We start from the raw sequence: 11,620 nt of genomic DNA, 5'->3' as shown, positions 1-11,620 counted from the left end.
TTAGGGGGCTCTGCTGATTGGAGGAATCCCTGCCAGGAGCCCCAGCAACACCAGAAAGCCCGGGAAAGTTTGAGGGACCCTGCTGCGCATGTGAAGGAGGGACTATAAAAGGGAGTGACGTAGCACCACTCGGTGCGGAGTGGGAAGCCCCCCCGCCCAGTTTTTTTTGCTTGTTCTTATTGCAAATAAATTTATAAAAGATATTTTCGCCTCGGCATTTATAACAATTTGGTGACCCCGACGTGATACTTCGGGACCCGTGGAGTGCTGGTTTCCAGGGGAGGCGCCCCACCTTTTCGGTGGCTCCCGGATTCCTTTGCTTCCTCGGACCGACAGTATCACGAACAGAAGGCGATAAGAACAAGCAAAAGAAAAGCGAAATCCCCAGACGACGCTCCCCGGAGATTCCCCGCGAAGGATCCAGGCGAAGCCCTCGGACTGTGAGTGACGCCTGGTGCGGGAGGGGTGATTTTCTGCCTGAGTGAGTGCGGTGTGACTGAGACGTGACAGTGTGACGAAGCGATTGCGGAGCCCTTCTAGCCGCGGTTCCAGAGTCCCGCGAGGGGCCTGGCCGGCGAAGGGGCGAAGCGAAAGAAAAAAAGGGTTTGAAAGGCCTCAGGCAAGGGTTTTCAGGATAGGCATTATCCTAGGGTTTACGGGATCAGTCTTATCTCAGGACGCCGGCAAAGACTATGGGCCAGAAAGGGAGTAAATCCCGCGGCTCGGGGAGCCCACGGAGAGGTTCCCAGAGAGGGAGCGATTTGCCCGACACTTCTCAGGACAGTCCCCTGGGTTGTATGCTGAGAAATTGGGCTAATTGGTCAGAAACAAAAGGGAAAAGTAAAGAAAAAATGATTCAGTATTGCATGGTCGAGTGGACCAAAGAACCTCTCAAATCTGATCATTTATTTTGGCCAAAATTTGGAACTACTGACGATTGGACATGTCAGGCGTTAAATTCATATCTAAGTAATAAAAAACCCTATAATCAAGAAGAATGCGACTACGCTCAGGTGTGGAGAGGTTCCCGAATAACATCAAAAATCCTATTACTAAAGAATAAAAACACTAATAAGAAAACTTTCAAAGAAAAAGAATGGGAGCCTTTAGAAAATCTTCCTCCTCCTCACGAGGGAAGCTCAGAGGATGAGGAACCAAAGCCTACCGCTCCTTCCCCTCCATCAACTAGCAGAACCAGCAACCAAGAAAAACAGAAACAAACAACAAATAGTGGGGCAGAGGTTTGGGAAGGCGTTGGCGGCGGCGGGCGGCCCCCGGGACCGCGGCACGACCCCGCACCAGGACCCGGCCCCCCCGCGGCACCGCAGGGAGGGGGCCCGACGGCGGCTGCACCCCCGCGGGGGCTGCGCCGAGCGCTGCGGTCTGAGCGCGGTGCTGGAGGAGCCCGGCCGGGGAATAAAGCAGAGAGCGAGCAACAGATTTCACAAATATGTTCGGGGGTAGACCCGACCTCCCCGGTGGGAGCGGCTTTGCTGAAAACTCAGTTCGTGGCCAAATCGTGGGGTGATACCAGAGAGAAATTAAAAAAGTTAGATGACTGGCAAGATCGGGGTCTGCAGGAGCTGTTGAGAGAAGCACAGAAGGTGTATGTTAGAAGGGACGAAGAAAAGCAGAGAGTGAAGGCGAAAATACTTGTAGCAGTCAGAGAAACTCAGCGGAGAGAGGAGAAGCCTCCGAGATCTCGCTCTAATGAATCACCTGGAGCATTAGGTGGTGAAAGGAGAGGGGCAGTAATTAGGGAAAACACATTAACCTGCTATTATTGTGGAAAGAAGGGACATTTACAACGGACTTGGAGAGAGGGATGAAAGGATGTTTAAAGGAGAATAGGGGTGTCAGGGGCTCTATTTCCTGGGGACAAAGACATCAGAGGAGCCCTTGATAAAATTGAAATTAGGTCCCCAGGGAGAGGAGTTTGAGTTTTTAGTAGATACGGGTGCCGAGAAATCGACTGTAAAAAGTATTCCGAGGGGATGTAAAGTGGAAAAAGAAACTGCTCTAGTAATAGGAGCTAAAGGGGAACCATTTAAAGTACCAAGTGTCGGGGATGTAGAAATAGAATCCCAACACCGTATCGTTATAGGGGATTTATTGTTGCTACCAGAGGCTGAAAATAACCTTCTGGGAAGAGATTTAATTACGGAGTTAAAATTAAAAATAATAGTACAAGAAAAAGAAATAAAAATTTATACATTAACAGAAAAAGACGAACAACAAATAGATCCGAAGGTCTGGTATACAAAAGGAGAGACTGGAAAACTTGAAATAAAGCCTATTAAAATTAATTTAATTGATCCGGAGACACCAATTCGGATAAAACAATACCCCGTTCCCCTAAAGGGCCGAGAGGGGTTGGAACCAATAATAGATGAATTACTAAGTAAAGGCACATCGGAACCTTGCATGTCTCCACATAACACACCTATTTTACCAGTTTTAAAATCAGACGGATCTTACAGATTGGTGCAAGATTTAAGGGCTGTGAATCAACGAACTGTAGCTCGTTTCCCTGTGGTAGCAAACCCCTATATGCTACTTAACCAACTATCCCCTGACTATATTTGGTAAAGTAATGATTAAAACCTGGAAGGAGGAAAGCTTATCTCCTAGATGGGAAGGACCATTCCTGGTGGTGTTGACTACGGAGACAGCTGTAAGAACTGCTGAAAGAGGCTGGACTCATACTTCCAGGGTGAAAGGACCAGTCACAGGTGAATCAGATTGGAAGATCGAGTCAGCACCTGGAGATTTGAAGCTCTGAATACGACGGGAGTTAAAATAGGACTGGATTTACCAAGGCAGACAGAGCGACATCAACCGTAGTAAAGATCTTGAATCACCCACATGAACCCTGTGTGTATGTATATATGTTATAAAGGTTGTAACATTCACAGTTTTTTTTTTCTTTTTGGTTTTAGACTGTTTTGCATGAAAACATAAGTCAGTTTGTATAGTTGGACAAAGAAACCGAAAGAAAAGGGAAGTAATAGAGTGAGGGAAAAGCTGAGGGTAAGTCCAAGTGAGGGCAAGACCGGATTGGCCTCCATTTTTGCTGTTAAGAAGACACAAACCCGACCGTTGGCAGCAACCCAATGGGTCCAGGGATAAACAGAAAAATGTGCAATACCGGACCTCACTATGGCAACTGGCTTTTTCCCCTCATTTTGTGTGTTGGCCTCGTGATGGCTAAAAAGGGTCAAAACACTACCAGCTTATCTGACCCCTTTGAAGAGAATGAGTTTGTTCTGTTAGCAAAAACTATAAGTAAAACTTTCAATTTAAGTCACTGCTGGGTTTGTGGGGGACCTCTGGGATTGTCAAGTTGGCCGTGGGTCTCTGTGCCCCTTTCCCATCACAAATTGTAAGTAACTATAGTGATGTTAATAATACTGCCTGGGAAGATAGTGAAAAATGGCCAGTTCAATTTCCTAACAAGGGTAAATTTCGTCTGAACCGAACTCAGAAAGGAGGAGTTGATGTGGGAGAGAGTAAGTGTCAATGGACACTTACACATAAGTTAATTAACAAAGATAGAGGTATCTATATATGGTTGTGGCTTAACGAACAAGGACGCAGCAAAGGATTCAAGGGGTTCTGGTCAGACAAAAATGAAACTGAATATGCCAGACTACGAGGAAACAGTTTTTATAATCGAACTTGCGAATGGAAAAATGACACTGGGTCCTGGTATTGTACTATACGGATAAATAACAATTTAAACGAAGTTTTCAGCCCTTTGGGTGACAAAAATACGACTTATTTTCAAACCCCAAGGACTGCAGAGGGACCATTTGCCAAAGGTACAAAGGCCAAAAAAGGCCACTATTAGATATGCGGACATACTGCCTACAAAAAACTGGCTCATGTCCCTGTCCAAACTTGGAGTGGCTGGAAGGGCGATCTATGGTCCTGGTTACCTGGAGCCCCGTGGGTAAAACAGATTTTATTTTATCTGTTGTGGCATTTGCTGCCCTAATGTTTATACCATGTATGATTCCATGTTTTATTAGATTGATTCATTCAGTCGTTCAAGGGATGCAAATCTCTGCAATACCAATAGATCCTGAATTGGCCAAAGGAGGAGAGGTACACCCACTAATGATGGTTAAAATAAAGAAAACAGAACACCCAAATCCCATACAACAGACCCTAGCACGTTTTGAAACCCAAGCATGAATCAATTTGATAAAACAAAAGGCGAGGGATTGTGAAGAATACGGTGGTGATTCGTGTTAAAAATACAGTGACTTTACTGGTGTTTGCCATGTACATAAGTTAAAGGAGATTTGTCATAGTTTTATGGTTAAAAGGAGTTTGGAGTTTTTTTCCCTCAGTGACAGATGCTAAGCAGGCGGAAAATTACTGGCAGGACCCCTGTCAGAAGCCCCCAGCAACAGCGGATTGTGCAGGTGAAATATGATTGGAGGAACCCTGCCAGGAGCCCTGGCAACATCAAAAAGCCCGGGGAAGTTTGAGGGACCCTGCTGCGCATGTGAGGATGGGACTATAAAAGGGAGTGATGCAGCACCACTCGGTGCGGAGCGGGAAGCCCCCCCTGCCCCCCGGCGTGCCAAATTTTTTTTACTTGTTCTTATTGCAAATAAATTTATAAAAGATATTTTCGGCTCTGCCTCGGCATTTATAACAGTGATCATCTAAAAAAAGAATAGAAATGGCGAAGAGAGCAACATTAACCATGAACTCTTCTCTCCTATGCCTGAATCAAGTTCTGCTCAGATCCCTGGGCGACAGGGAGAAGGGGGTATGATTTCATATGAGTCCTGCAACAGTGCATGGAGAAGAGGGAAAATTCCAAGTGACACAACGATGACAATGCTTGGCAGAAGCGAGTATCAGTGTCAAGATTTTAGCTGTCAAATGCTCCACAACAAAGCAGCAGCAGGTAGAACCTTCCTGAAAAACAAATCATGTGAGATACTATTTTCAGCCTACTCAGTAAAGGATAATATCAGCATGCTCAGATGCTTTAAGTTACTTCAAGATAAGGCATTTATTATGCTTCTATTAACCAAATTAAAACCCACTGAAGTGAGGAAACAACACCACAGGCCCTTAAGGGTCATCTTTCCCCAATACTTACATCTTTTGACACTCTTTTAGAATTGATTTATTACGACACATTCCATACAGTCCCAGCCTACTCTTTTCCACAGCTAAACCTGTCTTTATGTAGGTCTCTGCAATCACTCAGTGGCCTTGGCAAATGCAAATAACTTGTCTCAGCTAAGTATTTTCAGAAGTAATTTTTTTAAAAAAGTAGCAGCAGCACAGAGTAGGATTGCATTTCACATCCATATATTAAAAAAACATTGAAAATCACCACGTAACAATGTTCTAATCTTCAAAGAAACAGAGCCTTTGCCTCCATGTATCTGCATATAAAAATTCACCGAAGTGCTAAAAACCCCAAAGACCCTACGTTTTCAGAAATGTGCAGTTTACATGTGTTTTACCACTACTCAGTCGGAATGTTCTTTGAGGGCAGGGAGAAAGGCATTAGCATCCTGAGGGCTGCGATACCTGCCTACAATTTAATCTGCACGTGTGTGCAGTGAGGTTGAGGCAGATGGGTGGGGAACAAAAAAGGTGTGAATACCACAAAATATGGGATTCAGCAAAATTATGATACCAAATTTATTTTTAAAGAAATTAAGTTGTTACCTTAACCACTTCACCACCATCAACTTTCATCAGCTGCTTCAAATTCTGCTACAACAGGTTTGTGTTCGATCGCCATTTCAGAAGTCCCAAGAGATCAACTAGGAATAAGAAAAACAATTATAACATGCAAAATATTTCCTGTCACTCACACTCCATAACTATGTTCAGGACAAACAGGTTTACCTCCTTAGGTCAGCCATTTTCTCTGGACCACAACATACTTCTAGTATATATGCCTCTGACACTGCGGAAAGTTGGCACGAAACTTCTGTCATGGAAGAACTCTGAAAGGCTTTCGGAAAAGCAGCCTGCTTTTGAAATGCCAGCATTAAAATCTAGGCCAGGAAAGTCTGATCCTTCAGTTTTAATTTGTTGTACACAACAGTTGAGTGTTCAGAAAAAGATGCCAAAATGAAATTAGCCAGCCACCAACACAGTCACATCTACAGGGCCGTGACTCTTCCAGCATTAATATTTCTAACTTCTTTTCTCTCACTGAATAAACTGAAAAGAGAATAAGGCACAATGCAAGGCAAACAGTTGCAGAATAAGCTAATTCAGTGGAAAGCTGTCTGCTTAACTCCTAATGCCCGAATGGCTTGGTTGCTTCCAACTGATGGCGAGTTAGGGTACAGCCCAGATCACGAAACAAATCAGCTGCAAACGGTCTTGTCCCCAAATCCTCCCTCCCACTATTTAGACTGTGTCACTTCAGCATTCATGGATAAATCAGGGAATGCTGAAGGCAAGCACTCTCTCTTTTATCAGTCATAAAGAGCCACAACACCGTTTTCTGTTTCCTTTAAGGAAAGCTTCTCACGAGGAACTCACAATTGGTGTCCCCCTGAAAATAAGCACGCTAGTGAATGTTGACAACCCCACTGGAGCACCAGTAAGTTAAACCCACCCCAGCATTTGTTGAGGTGTGACCTGAACTGCCCACAAACCCAAAACCCCACCTCGACCTGCCTGTGCCAAACCAGCATCAGGGAAAAATTCCACCCTGCCCCATTAAAAGTCAGTTTTCAGCACAAGACAAACTGTCCGTGAGCCATCCTCAGTAGAAGTCCCCAGAGAGAGACAAACAGAAGATTTTAAAGACTCTCCACCTGAAGTTTAGCCACTGGGTTACTACTGCACGTTACCCACCCACCAATACGGTTAATGTTACGTGAAATCTGCCCAATGTAACTCTTAAAGGACAGGCAGTTTCTCCCAACCAATATTCCCTCAGTTCTTTATTTCAAACTTTCAAAACAACCAACAAAATGTTTACTGGGGCACACACCTGCAGAGTATATTCTGGAAACTATATGCAGAGACCCAGAGCAGCTGCTATACCTTCCCCAAAATCTTTCATTCTAAGCAACAAATAAAATTACTTCTAGTGGAATGGACTGCAGTGCTCCCTGGGATAGATTCTCCTCTGAGTAGCACTCAAACCCAGCCTTCTTATCATGTCTTTGGGAGTAGAAGTAAAGAGCTTTTTACTACGTTATAGCTTTGAACAATTCAAGCACTCCATTTTTTTAATTTTTTAATATAACCTACTGGAAGTCTATAGACTGAAACCAAAATCGTAGAGACTCAACATTAAGAGAAAAATTGCTTCTGGAAGGAAAGTAAAGATGCCTCCATGAGTTAACTGAAGTGTTTCATGAATATGTTTCTACGAGCTTTCCACCACTGAGTTTGATTTCAGTCTGACTTCTAAAAAGGCACCAGCTTGACAAAAGAAATGATGCGAACAGAAGCTGGCCCACAGACTGTCTTTGAATGGCATCGTGTATTGCCCCAAGAAAACAAACCCACGTGTGCTTTCAGCATGACGACACAGCAAATGCTAAATGAATATACATATGTGAACAGAAAATGTCAATGCAGTCCAGCGACCAGAAAGAGAAAAATAAGTTACAGTGTACAGCAAAAATGTGTATTCACTCTCTCACTGCAAGCATTAACCCCAGCAAAGTACCAGTTGGTCAGTTAATCCTACTCTTTTAATAGGTCCAGGTATAAAATAATACAGTAAGTAGAACAGGATAAGAACGTAAAACAGTATTTTGGCCTAGTAGTAATAGTAGTAGTAGGAGGAGCAATAGTAAATAGTAATACTGTAGTCAGCCTAGGTTCAAGCGAAATTTATGTGATCAGAAAATGCCAGAGCAATAAGACAGAGGATTTTCAACTGCAAAGGGTTAGAACAAACACCCAGCCTGCCAAGCAGCCAATAGCAACTTTACTTTAGTTGGGTTAATGTAATTTATGATTATATTGGCTACATATAAAGATCTTCCTTTACATCATATTTAGCAATTGGAAGCAAATGGTCCAACGTCCTGGTTATGCACTTTCTCTGACCTGTATCTATGCAAAGGTTTCCCTATGGAGATACCCAAATGTTTCTCAAAGCCCAGTCACAGGGCCGAAGTCAGATAATATAACTGAGCTGAAGTTAGATAATATTTTCACACTAATTAAATTTTCATGTGTTCTTTGAAATAATCTTCCCTTTTGAGTATAAGCATTGGATTCCCCACTCTTTGACTTGTTTTATTTTAATTCTGTATTTACATCTTCATTTTTATATTCTTCATTTATGTCACTATAGCACCTGAATTTGTCATGTCATGTGTATTGCTTTTTTTAAATAAAAATTATCAGTTGTGTTAGATGACTAGGTAAAATCTCGCTCAACTCTTCTCTGAAAGCCGAGTCTCCTTGGTTCTTCAATGTCTTGACTTCAAATCAGTAACAGTCACTATTATCTAGAGGTTTGAGTCCTTCAGGCAGAAAAGAAAACATAGAAATACTTTGAATAAGCCCTACAGACACCCTGGATGCTTCACCATAGAAAATCCACGGGTGGAACACTTGACAGCTCTCTGACCACTGGTAATCAGAACAATTTTCCAGCAAGCCCATTAACAGAATTTCAGTTCTATTCCCATCACCCTGATAATAAAAGGACAGTCCTGTAAGAGGCACTGGTAAGAGTTACTATCCACCAGCAGTGTTCATACAGAGGGGGATGTCACTTCTGATGCCATTTTGCCCCCCTTTCTGTATTTCCTGGTGCCTCCAAGCCTCTAGCTGACACAAAAAGAAGATTCAAACACCAAAACTGCTTTGCCAGTGCAAGAGAAAACAAGACCTCATTTGTCATAGCTCAACAGGCTATTCAGAAAAAGGAAAATAAAATCAACACTCAACCCTGACTTGGACATGACTCGAGGAGCAGATTCAAAAGAGACCTTGCTGTCAATTTACCCTAAGAACAGAAGGCCCAACATTTCCCACCCCAGAGAGACCTACTGAGATGTTATCAACTGCAAGCAGATATCCCCTAACATATGGGATCAAGTTTCTCACTTCTGACTTTAAAAGCCCAAACAAAACCAATTTAAACACAAACAAAACCACACAAACTTGGGGTGTCTGCTGCTGCATTCAGTGCCCCACAACACAGACAATAGTAAAGCAAGTGTGAGGTGTCGAAGGGTCAACCAGCCCCCAGAGAAGGTGGGAACCCAGTGACACGCTGCCTGTAAATACATCAGGTGACGGCAGCACTCAGCCACGACTTCAACACACATCTCTACAGTTTGATATAGTGTCACATCAATTCTTCAATTCCAGAGTTTTCATACAAAAATGCACTTGAAGTTTCATGTCAAAGTGTTTCTTCAGCCCATAAAGGACACACTCGTTACAGAAAGTCTTGAAAGTAGAATGAAGGCATGCGCTGCCATAGTCCTGTGGATACAGGAGGAAGGACGTTCTCTTCTGCCTCAGATGGCAAAGGAAGAGAATCTGGCCAAGAGGCAACGTGATGGTGAACAGCAAATTCTCATGCCTCTAACAGCTGATTTTCTCCCTGATTCTTGAGGAGGTTGGGGTTTTTTGCTTGTTTTCAGACGCTCCTCCTCTTTGGCTTACACTGCTATTCTTCCTCAAAAATTGAAAGCAAAATCTAAAAAAAGGCAGGAAATGTGTTGCTATAATACATTCTGCCACAAATCACTAACAACTGCTCAAATGTTAACTAGGCGGATACTTCATACTATCACTTTCTCTCAAAGAAAATAGCTGAAGCGTTACCAGTGGCCAAGTTTGCTATTTTGGAAACTTTTCAGATGCTAAGGACATCAGTTACTAACGGAAAAGCAGCATTAATAACTTGCAGTTTACAGAGAACTGGAGTGTTCGAAGAGCTTATGCACAAAAAGATAGTCTGCAACACCAAATGCAATGCAGAAAGAGCCATATGATTTATTAACATTCTTTCAGAACTGCTAAAAATAAGCCTTAAAGCCCATATTCTAAGGTACTTATGGAGAGTGAAGAAAGAGCTATTATAGGTAACCAAAAGAAGAAAATTATGTTTTGGCTTAGCCTTCTGGTAAATGAGGATAATCGTGGATTTTTACTTAAGAATTTTAAAGAAAGTTAAAGGAAGGCCATTAACCAACAATTTTACAGAAGTTACAATCAGCTTCAGAAACTATAATCTGAACAGCGCTGCCAGTTTTTAGATGCAAAATGATACTTGAGGGAGGAACTGAATGATGAAATTTTTTTGTTTCTTTTCTAAATTGCTTAAGGATACATGGTGATCTTGTTTCATAATGTTAAAACACTTTGCAGAAAGAGACTTTGGCAACTTTGAGAAAAAGTTTCACAGGCAACATAATCAACAGTAACATTAAATAAACATCAAAAGTTCAAAGTGAATTATATGTAAAATTAAGCGTGAAACAATGCTCAATCTTAATTTTAATAGTAGTTCTGCAAAAGCAATGTCAATATATTGATCACTGTGAAATACTTCTAACTACTAGCAAGTACTAGGAGAGGCTGAGGGAAAAAACCCCTGAAATCACAGACAAAAAGCAGCTCAATTCCACATGCTGGCTTCTGCGTTCTACAAAACCCCAAAGCCACGGTGTTACTGTTGAGCTATGATCCCATCTTTGCTATGAGATTCCAAAATAATTTCCAAATTTTTTGCTAACCACCCTCTTAGGCTCCAAGACTGCCAGACTGCAGTGAATCTGATGTGCTCTGAATATGAAACACCTAGGACGTGCTGGAACAGAGGTGCCACTGAGAAACACTGCAATAAAATTATGAGTTGACTACAGAGTCGTCCCAGAGGTGTAACTTTCCCCCCCGGACAGAGGAGAACTCATTAACGTGACAATCCAGTCATCATTCCCACCCACCCCCGTCCCAAGCCCTCCTCATCCACAACCTCGACTCCCAACAGAACTCCCCGAGCCGAGCCCTCCCACCTCCTGAGTCACGACGGAATGATCCCTTTCCCTGGCGCGACTCGCTCGCGTCCCAGTGACCCACCCACACGCCCGAGTCTACTGCTGGTGCGGCAAAGAGCACGAGGGACCGCTCCATGGCAACGAAGCACAAAAATTACAGCAAGTGCACAGTCTGGAATGTGAAATATTTGCTTCGGTGGCTGCCATCAGCTCTACTTTCCACAGCCTTTGGATGCAGTCAGCCAGCTGATAAATACACATGAAAAACGTATATAAGGGAAGTTTTAAAAGGAACAAAACATGCCAGCGCCATTCCTAGAAGTAGAAATATTCCTCTAAAAGTAAGTCCCCTCCACTGTCTCACCTTTAAGCAAAATCTTGCATCTGCAGTTTGCAGCAGTTACCTGTACCTAGTTGTAAAGGTGAGTTAAAGTACTCCAACTGCATCCATAGTTCGTTTTTATAAACACCTACGTACATTCTGCAAATCATTCACCTCAAGAACCTGAAATATTTGCAGGGCCAAAGCAGATTCAAGAAATTAATTGAAGGGGGAGTTGCAGTTTTATGACCTGAAATTTTTTTCTACCATCTGAGAAATAAGGAAGAGGTCTGAGCTGCAACTCTCTCTACTTTTATTT

The sequence above is a fragment of the Strix uralensis genome, chromosome 30, assembly GCF_047716275.1.
Source record: "Strix uralensis isolate ZFMK-TIS-50842 chromosome 30, bStrUra1, whole genome shotgun sequence".
NCBI classification, from domain to species: Eukaryota; Metazoa; Chordata; class Aves; order Strigiformes; family Strigidae; genus Strix; species Strix uralensis.
This window is presented reverse-complemented; position numbering follows the sequence as displayed.